The sequence below is a fragment of the Salmo salar genome, chromosome 04 (assembly GCF_965601325.2).
Source record: "Salmo salar chromosome 04, fSalSal1, whole genome shotgun sequence".
Lineage (NCBI taxonomy): Eukaryota > Metazoa > Chordata > Actinopteri > Salmoniformes > Salmonidae > Salmo > Salmo salar.
In genome coordinates, this window is record NC_138294.1 from 43,126,950 (window position 1) to 43,151,171 (window position 24,222).

The window sequence follows — 24,222 nt, forward strand, 5'->3', positions numbered from 1 at the left end:
ACATGAGGTGTGCGTGTATGATTCGTACAAGTCGCCAAAAAAAAAGGCATCGTTTCTTATGCTGAGCATCATTTCATTATATACTGTCAAGTAACAGTATATAATTCACAAGTGGTAGGCTAATATTGTCACCCATCAGACTATTCTTGATTTAATCTTTACATATATTATTTAGTATATGTGTGACATTTGTTATGATTTTTAATGGACCACTATCATGTACCTGTATCGAAACAACAGGGGCAGCGGGAAAAAATACATGCCATCTATGCACTTAAATGGCGAATGGAGGCTGCTTTTCCCCGTGGTTTATTTTCATGCCAGCCAGGTAGGCTTTTCTCCTGCTGGAAATATAAGCAATGTGCTTAATATTAAGAAAGTTTAAAAATAAATATAGTAGGCCTAGCCTATAGAAAGCTGATGGGAGCCTCCTCTATTTAGTAGAGGCCATCACTCTGTTTTCTCGCTCAATTGCATAGCCTATAGAAATGTTGCGCAACATGGGCTCTCATGAAGTGTTTGATTCGAATTTTGAATACATTTGCATATAATTATTATTCGTCATAAGGCCACTGTGGCCTTGGAGCATTTTTTTTTAGGGGTTATTACGGCCACACAAGGGGACATTGATGGACATGGCCGTCGATGCCGCTTGGAAATTCAAGGCCTGTTATAGACAGAACTTTTTTCTCTTTTCAGCAGAATCCATTTGCTTTCCAACCCGTTTCCCCTGCGGTTGTATTTGAAATGTTGTGAAATGCCTGCTTTGAGTTCACTGACAGATTTGATGCACATTCCCATCTGTAGCCATGCCTTGTGATTGAGCTACACACACAATCCATAACTAGGCAATTTTTGAAAAATAAGTTATTGATATACTGTGGCTAAATTATAGTCCTACTCCCGGTGTAGTATTCTGAACTATTTCATTTATTTCTGAACAGACCACAGTAATTCTATAACTTTGGCAAATGCATTTCAATTTATTCACCCTTCCCGCGGTTATGATTCTATAAGGAAATAAATTATGACGTGCATCGCTGGTGAGATGACAGTTTCAGGCTCATGTCTGTCAGACCAGAGAGAGGGAGCGAGATCATAGAAAGTGAATCTCATTCTAGTTCTGTTAGATACAAGCACGCTTCTCTCTCTCTCTCTCTCTCTCTCTCTATATCTCTCTAAACCACAATGTTGGGCAAACCATAAACTCGGGCCAGTCTAACACAAATCAATTCTAAGAATATCAGGCATGTTTTGACATTGTATTTTTTTTATGGGGCAGGAGAATTACAGAGGAGGCAACTTTAATTAACTCTGATTTCATTCTAATTTTTACATTGCAAACAAGTGAAAAAGATTTTTCATGCCAAGAGGTACTGGATCCTGGCAAATGGGTTCCGGAACAAAACAGTTCAAAATTGAGAGGTGCAGGATTCTGTTCCGGCAGGATCCAGCTCAAAGTAATCATGGTTAACTTACCAATCAGGGGTGCCCTCCTTTGATGTATATATATTTTTTTTGTCACCATCAGTCATATCATATTAAAAACAGCAAGCATTTCTCTCTACCCTTTAGCAAAATGTGTAGATTTTCTGAAAATGTGTGGTAAAACTGCATTTTTTTTTTCTCTCAGCCCCATGGCAAAATGTATGGAATTGCATGCAATTAATTATGAAATTGTGAACTTATCACCGCCATATGGCAAAATGTGTAGATTTGCAGCGAACTTGCCGTTTTAAAGCAAAATGTAAATGTGTAGAATTGCAGGAAATTCCCTCTAAAAATTCACATTTTCCTTAAAGCCCCCAAAAGGCTAGGGCTGGCTCTGACTGCATGTATGGACTGCATGTATGGACTGCATGTATGGATGCATTTTTTTTCGTGGCCATCAATTGTTGCCTATCCCTGATCAAGCTGCTTTGAGTTTATTATTACTCAAAGAGATGTTGCTTTTATTTAATAGTAGCCTGTTGATGTATTACCCAGTCTATTTATATCCTCTTAGGAACAATTTCTAAATGTCTGGCGTTAACAAATACAACATTTATTGTTGTACGACACTACGAGTAAGTTCTTTGACTATTCATGTGTACTGCATTAATGAAAGAAATTGCATTTGGCTCATAGACAAAATGTCTATCTCACCAACTTGAAATGTTCTTCACCTTCTATAGGGAAGTGATGGAGGAGGATGAATTATGAACTTTCATGAATAATTGAAAGCAATTGGCAGGTTTGAATAATTAATGTGAGAGAAAGGCATCTCCTGGAGCCGGTTGCTGTGCTGGGATTAACTTGCAACACTGCCGGATCCTGCAAGGCTTCTTCAGGCTGGAGATTAGCCAGTCTGGACAGACGTAACATTGTCAGATGATGCATATTCAAGACCTCTTGAGGTCCTTTGATCATAATTGGACCAGTAACTCCGTAGCGGCACAGGCAAAACTCACCTACTCCACCATAGAATAGCTACAGATGGAGATGTGCTTAGTTGACTCGAGTGTGGAGACTTGTTTTCCAGTCATAGAAACTTCTGAGGCCGTCACTATCATGATTGCACATGAATAATGAATGAGCAGCCTCAGAAAAACATATGCAAGCACACAACTACCGATACATGGGCTAAATGCATATCCAAACAGACATGGCACATCTTCTACACTTTTTTGTTTTCGCTCATTCTTTCACCCAGCCTACAATCCATGAACATTTTAAAGGCGATTCTTTGGACTTGGCCCAGAGCAGGGGAACTGACGGCTGCTCTCTGTCTGGCTTTAGCCTGGGTGCCTAGCCTCAGTCCTTTTCCCTGACTCAGTACCTGTGGCTCTCGGGCCTCGTTCCAAACCACCAGCTCAGAGCTTTCTAACCCCCAGGGGGGACTTTAAAACACAAATGCTCACACAGGAGAAAAGATGCCGAGGACATCCACTAAGCTGATGGGACCCAGGTGGCACTAAACTGCAGAGGCCAGTGTGATAGTTCATACTGACAAGCCAGTCAGAAGGTTGGCATTTACGTGCAGAAAGGCTTGATAGAGCTGAGGAGACAAGAGGTCAGCAGCAGCACTCTAGTGTGAGTTTTACTTGCCTTTGGCTTTACCCCTTAAAATGGGCCTATACTCGCACAGAATACATAAACGCTTGATTGAGTGGGAGCACATAGTGATAACCATACGTTTTTCTAGTGTTTTCCAATAACTATCCTAAATGTCCATGTGTCATATAGAATCATTGAACTGTTTTACACTACAGCTATTTGGTGTGTATCAGAATGTGTTGGGGAAATACTAAATCACTAAGCTAAGGACCCTGAGACTAAACGCCTCCCTCTGCAACTGGATCCTGTACTTCCTGACGGGCTGCCCCCAGGTGGTAAGGGTAGGTAACAACACATCCGCCACGCTGAACCTCAACACGGCGAGCCCCTCACAGGCTGACTACACGCGAGCCTTGCAAAATAAATTTAGAGATCTAGATTAGTCAATTATTGCTCCCGCGTGCCAACGAGCGTCTGCGTTGCCAAGGGCTAAAATAGAAGGCAGTTCTATTTCTGACGCAGATCGTGCTGCCATCTCCTCATTGGTTTATAGAAGCAGGTACCCACGTGCCATCTCCTCATTGGTTATACCCACGTGGGTGACTGAAAGAAGAACGAGGTCAGTGGCGGTAATGCACCTAATTTGTGAAAGTTGCCAATCGCAATATAAAGTCAAGAGAAGAAAAAGCCTGGGAGGATGACTAGAAACGATTCGGTTGACTGTTTTATCTGTGGATTAATTGGTGGAGTAGAGGGCCTTGTGCATTTCAAGTAAAATAACAACTCAATGTTTATATCCCAGGACAAATTAGCTAGCAAGTGCAAGCTATCTAGCTAAATTGCCATAAATGTTTAATGCTTTTCGACCTGTCCCCAAATAAATATAATTGGTTGAGTTTGTTTTTGATATTTTAACCTGCATGTCGTAATCGCGTTTGGTGTGGGGGGACAAAATACATTTATGCACGATGGCGCACGGGCGCAGCCGGTTTGGGTTCCGTGTCAGGGGTGCGTGCTCAGTCCCCTCCTGTACTCACTGTTCACTCATGACTGCACGGCCAAGCACGACTCCATCACCATCATTAAGTTTGACACAACAGTGGTAGGCCTGATCACCGACAACGATGAGACCGCCTATAGAGGTCAGAGACCTGGCCGTGTGGTGCCAGGACAACAACCTCTCGCTCAACGTGATCAAGAAAAAGGAGATGATTGTGGACTACAGTAAAAGGAGGACTGAGCACGCCCCCATTCTCATCGACGGGGCTGGAGTGGAGCAGGTTGATAGCTTCAAGTTCCTTGACGTCCACATCACCAACAAACTAACATGGTCCAAGCACACCAAGACAGTTGTGAAGAGGGCACGACAAAACCTATTCCCCCTCAGGAGATTGAAAAGATTTGGCATGGGTCCTCAGATCCTCAGTTTCACAGCTGCACCATCGAGAGCATCCTGGTTAACTGCGTTGTTGGTTAAGGGCTTGTAAGTAAGCATTTCACTGTATCCGGAGAATGTGACACATACAATTTGATTTGGAATAGGCATGTATTCGGCACCGACTTAGCACCGCCAGGCTCACTCTTGGATGGAGCTGTGTCCGTTTAAGTAGTAGGCTGGAGCTAAATCACAGCCATGCAGCTTTGGAACATAATTAAAGAAAAGACAGTCAATAGGGTCTCTACAAAATATTAGCGTCTTTGACACTAAATGCAATGACAATTGGTTAGGGTTTTTTGAGAGATCAGCAGGGAGGCAAATGACAAAAAAGCCTTTAAGCAGGTTATTCTGAGCATCGCCAGCAGTCTGGTGTGGCGTTCTTTTAGATCCATGCCCCCTCGACAGACCGCGAGCTGGCAGATGGTCTCTGTGCTGGGCATGTGTGTGTGTTGCTCTGCTGTGCCCTCTACCTCGCCCCAGGCGGCCAGCCTTTGATGTCATCCCTGTTCTCCCTTGTTTGCCCTGATTGATCAATTGTGTTCTGAATGGCCTGGTTCTTCTGCAGGTAGGGTATGTGCTGCAGCACCTGTTACAATATGACCGCATGTCATCCCCACCAGCCGTCCTTAAATTTGACCTGAATGTGTTCCACAAGAGGTTGCTTTGCTGCCCAGACATCAGAACTGGTTTAGCTGTTGTTAATGAGAGCACAGCAGAGCTCCCCAGTGGACAGTGGTTGAAGCTTGTTGGAGAAAGGGTTGGCTACCCATTGGGAGGAGATGCAGGTAGTGCTGAGCGATTTAGTGCTTTTTGAGGCCTGTTTCAGTTTGATTATTACAAAATAATCAGACTTCGATTTCGATTATTATGTTTACATTAAATGCACTCTGTATTATGCGAGTTGAATTCTCTAACACAGAATACAATTAATAGAACTCCTATGATGGTAATGACTGCATTACTGCTTATCACTTAACCATAGTTTATTCACATTACTTTAATAAAATATCACAGTTGTATATTACATTTGTTTTATTTGACGACTTTATTAAGTCATCATCTCATCTCTGTAGAGTTGCTGCCTATGCTATCTGACAAAATCAATACCAACGGTCACTTAGATCATGTATTTTCAGGCAGAGATGTATTGCGAAGCAATCAAGCAACTGCTCGCTCTCCCTCCCGATCACCGAGTGTACAAAACATTAAGAACACCTTCCTAACATTGAGTGTGACCCTCTGAACAGGCTCAATTTGTCTGGGCATGGACTCTACAAGATGTCAAGTGTTCCACAGGGATGCTGGCCCATGTTGACTCCAATGCTTCCCACAGCTGTGTCAAATTGGCTGGATGTCCTTTGGGTGGTAGACCGTTCTTGATTCACACGGGAAACTAAGAGCGTGAAACTCAGAAGCATTGCAGTTCTTGACACAAACCGGTACGTCTGGCACCTACTACTATACCCCATTCAATGGCTCTTAAATCCTTTGTCTTGCCCATTCACCCTCTGAATGGCACACATACACAATCCATTTTTCTAGTTCCACTGGTACTCCTAAATTAAAATTCCAGGTCGCGCAGCAAAATATTTAGCCGCAAATATGAGTAAAATGGTCGCACTGTAGAGCCATGTCTGGAGAAACTGCACATTGAGCTCATAGAAAAACCCTGAACGAAATGGTATTCAAATAATTGAACCAATGACGGTCAATTACTAGTTTATAAAATAAATGTTTAATCGCTCAGCACTAAATGCAGGGAAGGAAGAATGAAAGGTGGGCCCCTTTCAGAGAGTGAGATGATGCTGCTGATTATTGGCCTAATACCTGCTTGCTTCACCCTGAAACGTAATCTTCCACGTTGTTTCAGTATGCATGCCTTTTCTTTTAGAATACACACACACACTGACGGAGAGAGACAGACAATTCTACTATTGCAAGGCCCTGCTTTTTATCACCAGCTCTTTGGGTTCCATCTCTGCTCCCTGAGCATTAAGGCAGTCTTCACATTTAATTGTTACGCTCAGATCCAAATACTGACACGTAAGAGATTAATTCCATATCCGTAACTCACTTGGAGAAGGAAAAAGCCGGAAACACAAGTCCATGAACGTCGTTGGTTATGCTGTGAAAGAGCGAGAGCGCGGAAATGTTTCAATCCCCCTCCCTCCTCCACCCCTACCCCCACGGCACTGCTCGAACAAGACCCCATCGCCACTCTCTTCAGCTGCTGTTCAACTCAATTATCTGAATGGCTGAGTACTAGCCTGTACCCTTTTAATAATGGCATGTTGTGTTTAGGAATTCTCTGCAAGCTGGCAATTACAATGGCGGGGGAGGAGGGGGCCACATTAAACTTACCCCTCCCTCACCTGCCTTCCTCTCACCAAGCCAAATTAAATAGTAAAGGTGACTCGCCACGCTCACTCTCACCTCCTTTCTCTTGCTCTCCCTTCCCCTCTCAAGCTCCCTCTATACTCTTGCTCAGTGTCCATGCCAGGCTTCTATTCTCCTTTTATTTAGTTTGGTTGCATTTTATGTCTGGTATTATTTTTACAGAACGATGTGCATATGGTAGTTATGTAAGATATTTGGTGTGGTAATCCTGCTTTAGTCACATATGCTCAAGCTGTCATGTCTGAACAATTGCCTATTTTCTCTTTAATCATTTTGTAAGTTTTTTAATTGTGTGTGTGTGTGTGTGTGTGTGTGGCAGTTCTTTCAGGATAAAAAGAGCAGTCATGTTATTTGTCTGTTTCTCATGTTCCTGTAATGCCAACAGATTGTGTTGTCGTGAGAGTATTGTTCATAGAAATTAAAATCTCCTGACTTGGAAAAATGTCAATGTTCATTGAGGTGGCAGGTAGCCTAGTGGTTAGAGTGTTGGACTATTAACCGAAAGGTTGTTGGATTGAGTCCTCGTGCTGACAAGGTAAAAATCTGTTCTGCCCCTGAACAAGGCAGTTAACCCACTGTTCCCCGGTAGGCCATCATTGTGAGTGTTTTTAACTGACTTGGTTAAAGAAATAAAATAAATGCATCACTGCGTTTTACTTTTCTTTTTTTTTGTCAAATTACTATTTCAATGCGTTTTGTACACCAGTGCTGAAAGGGGATGGTGTAGTGGAAAAAATATTATTTTTATGTTCTGAGGAAAATGTCTTCTCCCAGTGGTGTGCTCCAGTCAGCTACCTCTGAACATGCCTCATCCATCGGAGTGTTATTGCAGGCCCCCCTCCCTCCCCACCAGACTGGACTCCCTGTGCGTTTTGAGTCCATCACCCCACCCTTCGTCTCCTCTTCTCCCCAACAGTGACACCATTGGAGCAGGGGGAATGTAATGGCCTAAAGTGGATGAACTTCAGTGTGAAATGACCCCATTTTAGTGAAATGCTGTTGCCCTGATGCCAATTGCTCCCAAGTGCATTGACGCCCCGCTTCTCCAGTCCCGGCGCCTTGTCATCTTAACCTTAACAGTGGTGTAACTTTGTATCCCCTGTGTAACTTGATAGTAAGGTCACACTGTACAGTCAAGGCCTCTAATCGCTGTGAGTATTTAACTCCACAGATATAATGCTTTGTTTTTCATTAGAATGTAGTCAAAATACGTAGTGAAGAATGGGACTAAAATTGAACCAAAAGAAAGTATATGTCACAATAGAGGTTGTGTCTGTAAAATGTATGTATAATCTGGAAGTAGAAGCCTAAGTGGTGGTGTTCATTAGTTTGCTCCAATTAGGGGAGGGGTGGTAGGGTTAGGGGTAAATAATAAAGGAAAATATAATTTTATATTTGCAGTACGAGTCAAAAGATTGGACACCTACTCATTTAAGGGTTTACGTTGTAGAATAATAGTGAAGACATCAAAACTATGAAATAACACATGGAATTATGTAGTAACCAAAAAAGTGTTAAACAAATGAACATATATTTGAGATTCTTCAAAGTAGCCACCCTTTGCCTTGACAGCTTTGCACACTCTTGGCATTGTCTCAACCAGCTTCATGAGGTAGTCACCTGGGATGCATTTCAATAAACAGCCTTGTTAATTTGTGGAATTTCTTTCCTTAATGTGTTTGAGCTAATCAGTTTCATGAGGAATGTTTTTCAAACAGTCTTGAAGGAGTTCAAACATATGCTGAGCACTTGTTGGCGGCTTTTCCTTCACTGCGGTCCAACTCCTCCCAAACCATCTCAATTGGGTTGAGGTCGGGGGATTGTGGAGGCCAGGTCATCTGATGCAACACTCCACTCTCCTCCTTGGTCAAATAGCCCTTACACAGCATGGAGGTGGGTTTTGGGTCATTGTCCTGTTGAAAAACAAGTGATAGTCCTAGTCCCACTAAGTGCAAACCAGATGAGATGGCGCATCGCTGCAAAATGCTGTAGTAGCCATGCTGGTTAAATCTGCCTTGAGTTCTAAATAAATCAGTGTCACCAGCAAAGCACCATCTCACCACCTCCATGTTTCACGGTGGGAACCACACATGCGGAGATCATCAATTCACCTACTCTGCGTCTCACAAAGACACATTGGTTCGAACCAAAACTCTCAAATTTGGACTCATCAGACCAAAGAACAGATTTCCACTGGTCTAATGTCCATTGCTCGTTTTTCTTGGCCCAACCAATTCTCTTCTTCTTATTGGTGTCCTTTTAGTAGTGGTTTCTTTGAAACAATTTGACCATTAAGGCCTGATTCACGCAGTCTCCTCTGAACAGTTGATGTTGTGATGCATTTGTTACTTGAACTCTGACCAATGTAACTCTGAAGCATTTATTGGTGCTGCAATTTCTTGAGGCTGGTAACTCTGCTGCGGAGGATAAGTCCATTAAAGGTACGCTGGGTCTTCCTTTCCTGTGGCGGTCTTCATAAGAGCCAGTTTCATCATACCGCTTAATGGTTTTTGCGACTGCATTTGAAGAAACTTTCAAAGTTCTTGACATTTTCCTCTTTGACTGACATGTCTTCAAGTAATGATGGACTGTCATTTTTCTTTGCTTATTTTAGCTGTTCTTGCCATAATATGGACTTGGTCTTAGCCCTATTTGGTATATCTTCTGTATACCACCCCTACCTTGTCACCACACAACTGATTGGCTCAAACGCATTAAGAAGTAAAGAAAGGTACACCTGTTAATTGAAATGCATTCCATGAATCTGGTTGAGAGAATGCCAATAGTGTGTAAAGCTGTCATCAAGGCAAAGGGTGGCAACTTTGAAGAATCTCAAATATTTTTTGGTTGTTTTTGTTTTACACTTTGCTTACTTTGCCGCAGCCCGTCTGGTGTTCAACCTTCCCAAGTTCTCTCACGTCACCCCGCTCCTCCGCTCTCTCCACTGGCTTCCAGTCGAAGCTCGCATCCGCTACAAGACCATGGTGCTTGCCTACGGAGCTGTGAGGGGAACGGCACCTCCGTACCTTCAGGCTCTGATCAGGCCCTACACTCAAACAAGGGCACTGCGTTCATCCACCTCTGGCCTGCTGGCCCCCCTACCTCTGAGGAAGCACAGTTCCCGCTCAGCCCAGTCAAAACTGTTCGCTGCTCTGGCACCCCAATGGTGGAACAAGCTCCCTCACGACGCCAGGACAGCGGAGTCAATCACCACCTTCCGGAGACACCTGAAACCCCACCTCTTTAAGGAATACCTAGGATAGGATAAAGTAATCCTTCTAACCCCCCCCCCCCCCCCTAAAAGATTTAGATGCACTATTGTAAAGTGGTTGTTCCACTGGATATTATAAGGTGAATGCACCAATTTGTAAGTCGCTCTGGATAAGAGCGTCTGCTAAATGACTTAAATGTAAATGTACTACTTGATTCCATTTGTGTTATTTCGTAGTGTTGATGTCGTTACTATTCTACAATGTAGAAAATAGTAAAAATAAAGAGAAACCCTTGGAACTTTTGACTGGTACTGTATTTCTTACTAAATAAATATGGGGGATGGGAAATTATGCAGATAATAACAACATTGATTGAAGCCACAATCTATCTGCAATTTTTTTAAAGCTGATCTACCCACTAAAAAAATGTAAATACGTAGTTTGAAAAACCTAGGGCGTGTTTAATGTCATGTCATGGTGGACACACAAACCGAGAGGAAATGGGGGTTAGTAGTATTCAGTATAACAGCACATTGCTGTTCTCAGTTAAGGGAAATAGACTGGTAACTACAAGTGGCTCTAAAATGTCCATTCGCTCTGCGCCTACTGACAAGGCAAGGTTTGCACATTCTGAATTACTCATAATTATTTCTTCAGGGTCGATATGTATTAGCTATTGAGTTTGATCTGATCTGTCCAATTGTACGCCAATCTCAGTCATTTAAGTTAAGGGACCCAGCAAAGCGGAAGATATTGGTTGTGGTGTTTGCTCATGGTAAGAGTGGATATAGAGTGGAAGAGAAAAGGTGCGACAGTCTCACTCGTTGGCACCTCAAATCAAAAACGCAGGGAGTGTCATTGATCTGGATGTTTTAAGATGCGTGCTGCAGCCCGAGCCATCCCTAGTGTTTCAGAACGGCATCGCTGATTCAAGAAGACGTGCAGTCATACATCTCACTGCTGTCTATCTCCCGCTCAGAGTTCTGAGAAAAGGCTGGCATGCAATCAACACGTTTCCAGTGCCGCTATGCACCTTCAATCGCCTTTTGCAGCCCTACCCCTCTTGTTCTTATTGACTGTGCTCCATTAAAGTAAGAGCATATTTATTTTAGCCTCCGTTTGTTACAAAACAGTCTAGACTTCTTGCGGTTTTACTGAGCCAAAAGTCAAAGCCAGTAGTGTAAAGATTATTGGCCTAATGGATAGTTCAGGAAGCACTCAATTTGCCCTTCCACCTCATGAGGCTTTGCCAGAGAGGGTTGGAGGTGAGAACCGAGTTATGGGAGAAACAACCCCCTCACCACAGCCTTAAGAATGTATGTAATAAAGTACCGGTATGTCGTCTCCACAGGGAACCCTGCTAATGCATATGATAAATGGTTAGTGGTGAAGCCCATGCCTGTGGTTCCATTTGCTCCATTTTCTAAATGCACAGTCATAAGTTTCAAACAGGACACTGTGACTACAAGTGCCAGTGAGGATGAGCAGTCCGCATGCTTCGACCATAGACTTAAACAATGGGACCCAAGGGAGCTGTTTGGGGATGTTGATAATGCCCAACTCACCCCCTTTCCGTCTTATTGTCCACTGTAAATTGAGCTGCGCACCACTTTTTTAGCCATTAAGATGCAGCTGTATAGATCACTCAAACTTGACTCTGGACCTCCAAAGCCAGTTCAACTGCATTTTTCCAAAAATGACTCCCCTCTCATCAGGGACTGCTTTAGTCACGGAACACCAGGTGGGTGCAATTAATTATCAGGTAGGACAGAACCAGCAGGCTCCGGACCACGTAGGGTAAGAGTTGAATACTGCTGGAATAGACTATAGAGGAAGCTCATGTTTTGGCAAGTGGTTATGATCAGGGCTGTGTGAGCAGTGCGTACTATGGTGCCTTGTCTCTGAGTGTCAGTAAATGTTGTCAGGGCAGACTGTGTACAAACCACCTAAAGCAATACGGAGAAGAAAGCAGGTAGGTATGCCAGCGCTTGGCCTACCATCTGTTAGCTGGTGATTATTTAATTGCTTCTTAAGTCTGTGTTTGTTGAACCGATGCCACAGATGGGCCGATTCTAATAACCTCTCAACTCTTCTTAATTCATCTGTGTTGCTGTGCTTGTCAGCACAAATTGGTTTTTCGCTGTTGCAAATCCACAGGCGCAGTTTGAGGGCTATTGGCCCTCTGTGCCACTTTTTTAGGGGGTGGCGGTGTGTGCGAGTGCGATGGCATTTTCAGAGAACTGAGCCAAGGTTTCAAGGAGGCCAAACTGCCATATTTATCTCCATACAACTGTAGACTAAGAGTTGTCTGCAGTTTATTTCCCCCAGCTGCAGTACTCTGTAAACATACAATGCATTCGAAAAGTATTCAGACCCCTTCACTTTTTTTTGTAAAAAAAAAAAAAATACAAATAAATAAATTAATATATAAACATTACAGCCTTACATATTTTACATTTAAGTCATTTAGCAGACGCTCTTATCCGGAACCCAAACCGGCTGCGCGCGTGTGCTATCGTGAATACATTTATTTTGTCCCCCCACACCAAACGTGATCACGACACGCAGGTTAAAATATCAAAACAAACTCTGAACCAATTAAATTAATTTGGGGACAGGTCGAAAAGCATTAAACATGTATAGCTAGTTAGCTTGCACTTGCTAGCTAATTTGTCCTCTTTAGCTAGCTTGCTGTTGCTAGCTAATTTGTCCTGGGATATAACATTGAGTTGTTATTTTACCTGAAATGCACAAGGTCTTCTACTCCGACAATTAATCCACACATAAAACGGCCAACCGAATCGTTTCTAGTCATCTCTCCTCCTTCCAGGCTTTTTCAGCTTTGAATTTATATGGTGATTGGCATCTACACTTTTACCACGACAACTGGCAAAACATTTCGTCTTTCAGTCACCTATGTGGGTATAACCAATGAGGAGATGGCACGTGGGTACCTGCTTCTATAAACCAATGAGGAGATGGGAGAGGCAGGACTTTCAGCGCAATATGCGTCAGAAATAGAAAGGAGTTCTATTTTAGCCCTTGGCATCGCAGATGCTCATTGGCACCCACGCGCGAGCAGTGTGGGTGCAATAATTGAATAACATGGATTTCTAAATTTATTTTGCGACGCTCGCCCATGCGACGTGTCCGGTCTGGTCAGCATGTTATTCTAAAATAGATACATTTTTTGCTAATTCATAAAAAAAATAATAATAAATATCATATTTACATAAGTATTCAGACACTTAATACTTTTAACGCGACTTTGGCAGGGATTACAGCATCGAGTCTTCTTGGGCATGGCGCTACAAGCTTGGCATGTCTGTATTTGGAGTTTCTCCCATTCTTCTCTGCCGATCCTCTCGAGAACTGTCAGGTTGGACGGGAGCGTCGCTGCACAGCTATTTTCAGGTCTCTCCAGAGATGTTAGATCGGCTTCAATTCTGGGCTCTGGCTGAGCCACTCAAGGACATTCAGACTTGTCCCGAAGCCACGCCTGCATTGTCTTGGCTGTGTGCTTAGGGTCGTGTCCTATTGGAAGGTGAACCTTTGTCTCAGTCTGAGGTCCTGAGTGCTCTGGAGCACGTTTTCCTCAATGATCTCTCTGCATTTTGCTCTGTTCATCTTTCGCTCGATCCTGACTAGTCTCCCAGTCCCTGCCGCTGGAAAAACATCTCCACGGCATGATGCTACCACCACCGTGCTTCACCGTTAATGTGATGCCTGACATTCAGGCCAAACAGTTCAATCTTGGTTTCATCAGACCAGAGAATCTTGTTTCTCATGGTCTGAGTCCTTTGGGTGCCTTTTGGCAAACTCCAAGCAGGCTGTCATGTGCCTTTTACTGAGGAGTGGCTTCCATCTGGTCACTCTACTATAAAGGCCTGATTGGTGGAGTGCTGCAGAGATGGTTGTCCTTCTGGAAGGTTCTCCCATCTCCACAGAGGAACTCTTTCCAGTGTCCATCGGGATCTTGGTCACCTCCCTGACCAAGGCCCTTCTCCCCCGATTGCTCAGTTTGGCTGGGCGGCCAACTCTAGTAAGAGTCTTGGTGGTTCCAAACTTCTTCCATTTAAGAATGATGGAGGCCACTGTGTTTTTCGGGACCTTCAATGGTGCAAAACATTTTTTGGTACCCTTCCCTAGATCTGTGCCTCGACACAATCCTGTCTCGGAGCTCTACAGACAATTTGTTTGACCTCATGGCTTGGTTTTTGCTCTGACATGCACTGTCAACTGTGGGACCTTATATAGACAGGTGTGTGCCTTTCCAAATCATGTCCTATCAATTGACTTTACCACAGGTGGACTCCAATCAAGTTGTATAAACATCTCAAGGATGATCAATGGAAACAGGATGCACCTGAGCTCAATTTCGAGTCTCATAGCAAAGGGTCTGAATACTTATGTAAATAAGGTATTTGTTTTTTGTTTGTAATACATTCGTCATTATGGGGTATCGTGTGTAGATTAAGGATCTTTTATTAAATCCATTTTAGAATAAGGCTGTAACGTAACAAAATGTGGAAAAAGTCAATAGGTCTGAATACTTCCCCAATTCACTGTATGCATCATTGAAGGTGTAACAAACAATTTCTCCTGTAAAAGATCAATAGCTGTGAGAGCTCCTGACGTTTTAATTGGTAGTGCTCGTGATACATCTCTGGGAAGGCAAATCCTATTGCTTTCCTTTACAATCCATTGGAGTAAACTCTGCCTCCTCTACGCTTGGATCATGACGAGCTGATGTATCAATCTTGGCGTTCCTTAGCTTTTTTTCCCCTTTCTCTTAAACCTTACCAACCTCTGTCTTCTGGTCCTAGTATAGTTTACTTCCTCCTCACACTCTCATTTGTTCACTGCCTGTTCATTGTCTACAGCTAATGGGGATATGGAAGCTGACAAACACTAGTGCTGTGGATGTTTCCTGTAGCGGGACCCTCGATAGAGGTGTGTGTACACCCTCTCTTTTCATTTTAAAATGGAATGTATATTATCCTGCCCTGGGTTAAATAATGCACACGTTCTTCTAGAATGAATTGAGTGTCATCTTGGAACATATTTTTGTATTTGTCTGCTGTTTTTCATGGTGGTTTAACAAGGTTACCAGTATCTGGTGATGTCTGTTATTCCACCTCTCTGAAATTAAGATTAATGAGGAAGTGCGGGTGCCAGCTGGGACCAAAATAGATTTTGTAAATTGGCTCTCTGCTGAAGTTTAGAGGTGGACAGTGGGATGAGCAACATGCTTTCTATAATTCTCACCTTCTAGCCTTACAACGGACACGCATCCAAGCGCCACACATCCAAGCTAGTATGGGTGAGTTCTCAGGACTGCTTTCATTCCTAACCCTTTTCCACAGAAATCTGTTCCTTATCGCTGAACTCCCACAGAGGCCTTGGTTGTATGTTGGCTTCTCCCACTGAAAGCTTGCTGTAATGTGGAAAATCAAAGCTTAATTCCGCATCGAGGTAGAGGGGAGCTGATTAACTGGAAATGAAAAGAATACAAATAGTTCAGAGTAGAAAGTTAAGCCTATTCATTTAACGGAGTGGCCCCGGATTGTTCCTCTAGACAAAATATGTGCATTGATTGAAACTAAACACAGGGAGGCTATGCTATAGTTTAACACCATTTGCTAAAAAATTTGCTCAAGGTACATAATTCAAAAACAACACTAACTCAAGATCTAAATGAAAATCCCCATGAAACCGATTCAGATCAAATGGTTGGTATGTAGATGCTATATGGGTGTTTCACAGGTAAAACTTGAATGATAATTCTTCAAGATGAACAGAAATGGGAAGGGAGGGTGACAACAACAATTGGTGCGTAAAGTAGAGGTAATCAAACACAAAACGCAGATTGTGATTCGGATCTTCAGATTTGGGGAAAAGGGATCCAGGGTGGCGGGACGGGACTGTTACCTACGGATCTGCAGCCTCTACCATGATTTAATACAGTGCTATTGCCTCAGATCCTCTTTTCTTTCAGGAAGTAACATGATTAACTGAGGTAGTGGGCAAATGAACCAGGGGAGGTTTTTGAGTTTCTTAAAAGGGTTTTAGTTTAGACATCCAGTTGTGTCTCGCATAACGGACATATCTGCACACCCGCGCTCCGAGCAATCCACTTAAGGCGTCCGCATGCTTCCCAGCCGAAACAGTTCAATAGAGTTCGTGCATATTAGATTAATTCTGACTATTTTGATGAAGTGTATACTGACTACGGCATCTCAAAATGGACAAACGGTACCATTGCTGCTTTTTCAATATAAAAATTAAGCGAAAGGTCTTTTAAGGGAGTACGCGAGCACACTCGTTTGGTTCGCCTAGCCCACTTTGGCTAGCCGGCAGCCGAACTGAAGCATGCTGACGACTTAAACAATCATGTTAGCCCTGGTCTAATCGCCGGTAATGGAACAGATGGCGCCCTTAGGCTTATTTAAACAAAAAAAAACAACATGGGTAAAGAAAAGGCATGTAAGCGTGTGCTATTTGTGCAGTTGGTTCCAATCAATAGAGCACGATGTAAAGCTATGGGATCAGGATGAGTTTAGTTTTGTCTGTGATGTGTGTACCTATACATCGTCCTCTGGGGGGCCCTACCTATACATCGTCCTCTGGGGGGCCCTACCTGGCATCACTCAGACGGCTGGCTGGCTGGTCTCAGCCAGATAGAAGCTGTTTAATGAGTTGTTGTGCGTTGTAATCCAGACGGGTCAAGGGCACAGCAATGTCTAGGATGTCATTATAGGGATTATGAATTAACCATTTAAAGACCTTTATCTCATACTGGGCTGGGTGTGTAGAAGCGCCACTGCATACTGTATAGTGCAGTCTTGTCATTGGTTAACAAAGGCAGGTAGTCTTTGTATCCTCCCAACCTCTCTGAAAATAAGATTTTAGGTGTGACTTGCCACAACTCCGATGACCGTAGCCTGAATCTCTCTCAAATTCAGAGGCCATAGCAAAAAAAGTGCCTGTGTCCTCTAATAAAGGTAAGGTTTGTGTGTTTCCCCAGCCTGCCTCTGTCTCTGGGTGATGTCTGTCAGTTGTTAAAGCAGCTATAAATAGCGTCCTTTTGCCGTGTTGTGCAGCCTAATTAAGAAGGGGGGACGAAGGTGCTCCCAAGCATCTGGGCTTGGCGCGGAATGGCTACCCTGTTCATACGAGCTAGTATTTGCACACCGCTTCCAATTATCCCCAGTAACGTGCTATGCCTTGTGTGATCCTCCAACATCCAAGGGTACTCCCACAGGAATCACGAACTGAAGTTAATACAACTTTAAAGGAACAATCCCAGATTTTTTTTTTTTTTTTTAAGTAAAAAAATGCACTTACATTTTATTTTCAAATAAATCACCTCCCAATATTCTTCTGAAGGTTAGGGAAGAAATATACATCCCACTTTTAGTAAACAAGAGAACAATGTAGATTTATGTCTGTCTGAGACACATGTTCCACTCCTCGCTTGATTTATGGTAATAGCTCTGGCGTTGTGTTTCCAGAATCAATTTAGCCAGTTAAAAATTGCACACAGAATGGCGCATTCTGACTCATTCTCTTAACCAGCTTCACCTGGAATGCTTTTCCAACAGTCTTGAGGTAGTTCCCACAAATGCTGAGCACTTGTTGCCTGCTTTTCCTTCACTCTGCCTTCCAACTCATCCCAAACCATCTCAATTGGGTTGAGGTCGGTTGATTGTGGAGGCCAGATCATCTGATGCAGTTCTCCTTCTTGGTCAAGTAGCCCTTACACAGCCTGGAGGTGTTGGGTCATTGTCCTGTTGAAAAACAAATGATAGTTCCACTAAGCACAAACCAGATGGGATGGAGTATCGCTGCTGTGTGCTGTGGTAGCCATGCAGGTTAAGTGTGCCTTGAATTCTAAATAAATCACCAACAGTGTCACCAGCAAAGCACCATCACACCTCCTCCATGCTTCACGGTGGGAACCACTCATGCGGAGATCATCCGTTCACCTACACTGCGTCTCACAAAGACACGGCGGTTGGAACCAAACATCTGAAATTTGGACTCATCTTCTGTATACCACCCCTACCTTGTTACAACACAACTGATTGGCTCAAACGCATTAAGAAGGAAAGAAATTACACAAATTAACTTTTAGCAAGGCACACCTGTTAATTGAAATAATTCCAGGTGACTACGTCATGAAGCTGGTTGAGAGAATGCCAAGAGTGTGCAAAGCTGTCATCAAGGCAAAGGGTGGCTACTTTGAAGAATCTGAAATATAAAATAGATTTTTATTTTTAACACTTTTTTTGGTTACTACATGATTCAATATGTGTTCATCATTTTGATGTCTAAACTATTATTCTACAATGTAGAAAATAGTAAAAATAAACCCTTGGATGGTTAGGTGTGTCCAAACGTTTGCCTGGTACTGTATATTGTGAACCGGCCATAATAATAAATAAAAAAATATAGGTGTTTTTATTTTTTTTATTTTTTAGGCCATATCGTCCTAATTGAGGTGACAGACAGAAATGATCACTGCATCATCGCATAACATAAAATCGAAAGGTATAAGGCATTTGAAGTGGCTGCAGCACCGCCTCTTCGTTGCGCACTGCAGGATGGGATATGTTCTAACTCTACAACATGACTATGACATAGCGAAATTCCAGTGGAACGCTATATTCTTTCTTTTCAAAGGAAAAGGAATTTGAAAGAACAAGAGATGGCCCTTTTGTTTTTTTGTTTTGTTCTCAACCTGTTGTAGTGGTTGCGATTAGGAGTGTCACGAGTGGACGTCACATCAATAGTCCTCTTAGAGTGACTGTGGAGATCTGAGCGCTACAGCAGCAGGTGGATCAGTTGTACCCACTGGAACTGATTTACATTACATTTACGTCATTTAGCAGACGCTCTTATCCAGAGCGACTTACAAATTGGTGCATTCACCTTATGATATCCAGTGGAACAACCACTTTACAATAGTGCATCTAAATCTTTTAAGGGGGGGGGGGTTAGAAGGATTACTTTATCCTATCCTAGGTATTCCTTAAAGAGGTGGGGTTTCAGGTGACTCCGGAAGGTGGTGATTGACTCCGCTGTCCTGGCGTCGTGAGGGAGCTTGTTCCACCATTGGGGTGCCAGAGCAGCGAACAGTTTTGACTGGGCTGAGCGGGAACTGTGCTTCCTCTGAGGTAGGGGGGCCAGCAGGCCAGAGGTGGATGAACGCAGTGCCCTTGTTTGGGTGTAGGGCCTGATCAGAGCCTGAAGGTATGGAGGTGCCGTTCCCTTCACAGCTCCGTAGGCAATCACCATGGTCTTGTAGCGGATGCGAGCTTCAACTGGAAGCCAGTGGAGAGAGCGGAGGAGCGGGATGACGTGAGAGAACTTGGGAAGGTTGAACACCAGACGGGCTGCGGCGTTCTGGATGAGTTGTAGGGGTTTAATGGCACCGGCAGGGAGCCCAGCCAACAGCGAGTTGCAGTAATCCAGACGGGAGATGACAAGTGCCTGGATTAGGACCTGCGCCGCTTCCTGTGTGAGGCAGGGTCGTACTCTGCGAATGTTGTAGAGCATGAACCTACAGGATCGGGTCACCGCCTTGATGTTAGTGGAGAACGACAGGGTGTTGTCCAGGATCACGCCAAGGTTCTTAGCACTCTAGGAGGAGGACACAAGGGAGTTGTCAACCGTGATGGCGAGATCATGGAACGGGCAGTCCTTCCCCGGGAGGAAGAGCAGCTCCGTCTTGCCGAGGTTCAGCTTGAGCTGGTGATCCGTCATCCACACTGATATGTCTGACAGACATGCAGAGATGCGATTCGCCGCCTGGTTATCAGAAGGGGGAAAGGAGAAGATTAATTGTGTGTCGTCTGCATAGCAATGATAGGAGAGACCATGTGAGGATATGACAGAGCCAAGTGACTTGGTGTATAGCGAGAATAGGAGAGGGCCTAGAACAGAGCCCTGGGGGACACCAGTGGTGAGAGCGCATGGTGCGGAGACGGATTCTCGCCACGCCACCTGGTAGGAGCGACCTGTCAGGTAGGACGCAATCCAAGCGTGGGCCGCGCCGGAGATGCCCAACTCGGAGAGGGTGGAGAGGAGGATCTGATGGTTCACAGTATCAAAGGCAGCAGATAGGTCTAGAAGGATGAGAGCAGAGGAGAGAGAGTTAGCTTTAGCAGTGCGGAGAGCCTCCGTGACACAGAGAAGAGCAGTCTCAGTTGAATGCCCAGTCTTGAAACCTGACTGATTAGGATCAAGAAGGTCATTCTGAGAGAGATAGCAGGAGAGCTGGCCAAGGACGGCACGTTCAAGAGTTTTGGAGAGAAAAGAAAGAAGGGATACTGGTCTGTAGTTGTTGACATCGGAGGGATCGAGTGTAGGTTTTTTCAGAAGGGGTGCAACTCTCGCTCTCTTGAAGACGGAAGGGACGTAGCCAGCGGTCAAGGATGAGTTGATGAGCGAGGTGAGGTAGGGGAGAAGGTCTCCGGAAATGGTCTGGAGAAGAGAGGAGGGGATAGGGTCAAGTGGGCAGGTTGTTGGGCGGCCGGCCGTCACAAGACGCGAGATTTCATCTGGAGAGAGAAGGGAGAAAGAGGTCAAAGCACAGGGTAGGGCAGTGTGAGCAGGACCAGCGGTGTTTTTAGCCTCCTACCTTTTTGTTTCGCCGTAGTGCTTTATCGGAGTGTGACTGCATGCTGGTACCACATTTACTACATCCGTCGCTAGCCGCAGCAGTAGTTGGGATCGGTCTGTCTATCTGCTTGTCGGGCCGTCTGTGGGCGCGATATTTCATCATGGTCACAGATGGATTGAGTGCGACCCAATTCAATTATGCATTTTATGACAGCCAAGTGGTGGTTGAACGCTACTGGAATTCTGACGAGTGCTTAGCAGTTATGGAAAGACTTTCAGTTTACTGCCTCTTTTCATGTTTCATATTTGTGCTGTTTCAGTAGAGCATTCAAAGTAAACTACATTGCACAAGCGTGCAGTGGTGTATCATATTGGATTTAGACCCACCGCTTCCCCCAGTCTTTATCTCTGAAAACACAGCCGTTTCCCCTGTCCCCCTCCCCTCCCTCCTTTTTAATTTCAGGAGACAAACAGGACACCTCCAAACGGGCAGTAATCCCCTTACCCTCATGCCGGAGTCAGTCCATAGGGGGGATTATGTCAGGGGTACAGCTCACAGGGTTAGCACCGTCCCAATGACAGGAGATTAGCACACATTAGATAAGCAGCGGGGTGGGCTCGCCGCTCACACCAAACACTGGCCATGCTGTGCGTGGGGGGGGGGGTGAACCCGCTCTCTGTCCAAGCAAGTCCTCTCTAAGGGTTGGCAGAGGGACTGGACCAGCAGAGCAGTCGTGGTGCTTATTGATGCGTGGTGGTTTTACTCAAAACCTGCAGTCCCCGCGGTTACATATTGTGTGGATGGGTGGCGGGCGGATTGAATAAAGAGAAAACAATACCTTAGCAATTTATACATTGAGGTTTCATTATTTTAGGCTATCTGGCATTAGAGCGTAAGCCTAAGCTTCAGGGCCTTAATGTACGTGTGCCAAATAGCCTACAGCCTATCGCCAAATGCTTTTGGGAATGGGAAGAAAAAGTTAACATTGATCCACGGATGCTAAAAGGACAATGTCGGAGTTGAATTCAATAATAGAAAAGCTGCGAAACGGAGAGTTGAAAATAAACAAGGGTAAGTAATGTAATGTTGGGCTAGATTTGGTGAAGTGGTAAAAAAGGAAGACATCAGTGATATTTGTGAGGCGCTATACAAAGTCTGACTGTCACAAGATGGGGACTTCAAATAGGCCTATGGCACATCAAGGGAACTGTAGCCTACTGTTTAGATGGGTAAATTTGGAAACTGAAATCTGGACACTGACTAGGTCTATAACCTCTCACATAGCCTTAATATTCACTCCTACAGAATTATGCATTTCTTGTAGTTCACATGTAGGCAAAATTCTGATTTAATTCTTTCAGCATCTGGAGAGGAAGGGAATGCACAGTTAGATACCACCTGTAGAGGTGCTAGTTTTATCAGCATAATAAAAGCCGATTTTAGTGTTTAAACCACATAAAATATGTATCCAAGCCAAACTGAAGTCTTATTAGAAACATGTTGGGTCGTTTTCAAAGATTTCTATTTCCTTACCACCGGCCAAACTGATATAATTTTGGACAGCAAATCTTTATATTTATATATATATATATATATATAGGAGCATTTTCTCCCCGGTCCCTAAACGTCTTTGCTCCGCAAAAGAAACCGAGATGACAGAACTTTACCGACGTCAACTAGATTGAAGCATTCATTTATCGATTTATGACATCGTTCTGGTGAGCAAGGGTTTGTTTAGTCTTCTAGGGCAACATGTAATGACAGAAGAGAAACTGTATGCTCCTAATTATAGGCAAATTGACTAACAAATAGCCTACCAAAATGTTTAAAATTATAAACCGATACGTATCTAAATCAGGCAGAAAGAAATCCTGCACCCTCTCTCAAAATCCTTCTGCCATCTGACTGTAGCATACGGTCCCTTTTCTGTATTAGCGGTTAGGGTCCGGGTTTCAGATTTTCACTATCACGTATAGTCGGGCGGTTATGGGTGGGTTATTAGCAATTGCGGGCGGGTGAACAAACAGCTGACCCGTGCACCACTAGTGGTGGTACAGTGTGTGCTGGGCTGGCGGACTGTGTGTGTTTGTCACCAGATGTAAGCAGCGCGTGTGTGTGTGAGCTCAGAGCCGAGCTTAGTGAGGCTGGTGGTGAAGTGGTGCTAAAGCTCTGAGAGCAGAGAAGAGCAGAGCGCCTGTGGAGGTAGGCAAGCAGCATTAGCTAGCAGAGTGGAGAGTGGAGGAGCACGAACAGAGACTGGCCTGGCAGGGGCACACACAGGCTGCTGGAGGGCCCTCGAGGTGGACATGGGAGGATAGAGCTCTCCAGACGCGCTTCACAAGGTACTGTGGCTGATGCTTTCCTGCAGAGTAGCTCCATTGAGGAGAAAAGTGATTGTATGGTCTTATGAAGGCTAGGCACTTACAGTTCCTTCAGAAAGTACTCACACACCTTGACTTTTTACACATTTTGTTGTGTTACAGCCTGAATTTAAAATGGATTAAATTGAGATTTTGTGTCACTGGCCTACACACAATAACCTACAATGTCCAAGTGGAATTGTGTTTTTAGAAATGTTTTACAAATTAATTAAATGATAAGCTGTATTGTCTTGAGTCAAGTATTCAACACCTTTGTTTTGGCAAGCCTAAATAAGTTCAGGACAAAAGATTTGCTTAACACGTCACATAAGTAGCATGGATTCACTCGGTGTGCAATAATAGTGTTTAACATGATTTTTTTAATGACTACCTCATCTCTGTACACCACACATACAATTCTCTGTAAGATCCCTCAGTCCAGCAGTGAATTTCAACCGCAAAGACCAGGGAGGTTATCCAATGCCTGGCAAAAAAGGGCACCTATTGGTAGATTGGTTAAAAAAAAAAAAACGTAAAGCAGACATTGAATATCCCTTTTGAGCATGGTGAAGTTGTTAATTACATTTTGGATGGTGTATCAATACACCCAATCACTACAAAGATACAGTTGTCCTTCCTAACTCGGTTGCCAGAGAGGAAGGAAACCGTTCACCATGAGGCCAATGGTGACTTTAAAGCAGTTACAGAGTTGAATGGCTGTGATAGGAGAGAACTGAGGATGGATCAACAACGTTGTAGTTACTCCACAATACTAACCTAAATGATAGGGTGTAATGAATGAAGCCTGTACAGAATATTCCAAAACATGCATCCTGTTTTCAACAAGGCACTAAAGTAAAACTGCAAGAAATGTGGCAAAGAAATGAACTTTATGTCCTGAAAATAGTTATTTTTGGAGCAAATCCACAACACATTACTGAGTACCACTCTTCATTTCTTTAAGCATGTGATCGGAGACCCATCAACAGTCATAGACGGCAAAATCCTAGAGGAAAACACAGTTCAGTCTGCTTTCCAATAGACACTGGGAGACAAATTCACCTTTCAGCAGGACAATAACTTAAAACACAAGGCAAAATATACACTGGAGTTGCTTACGAAGAGGACACACAATGTTCCTGAGTGCCAAGT

At 43.9% G+C, this 24,222-nt stretch overlaps 1 protein-coding gene across 3 annotated transcripts in view; it reads left to right on the forward strand.

Moving 5' to 3' along the window:
- LOC106602927 (bifunctional heparan sulfate N-deacetylase/N-sulfotransferase 1) overlaps window positions 1-24,222 on the forward strand; it is a 113,996-nt gene that overhangs the window by 34,335 nt on the left and 55,439 nt on the right. The window contains exon 1 of one of the 3 annotated variants that reach the window (XM_014195943.3): window positions 21,434-21,781. The exons of 1 other annotated variant lie outside the window; for it this stretch is intronic. The gene's annotated coding sequence lies outside the window, so the exon portion shown is untranslated. Of the gene's footprint in view, window positions 1-21,433; window positions 21,782-22,837; window positions 23,053-24,222 lie in introns of those variants that run through there. One more of the 3 variants, XM_014195942.3, reaches the window with a different exon arrangement.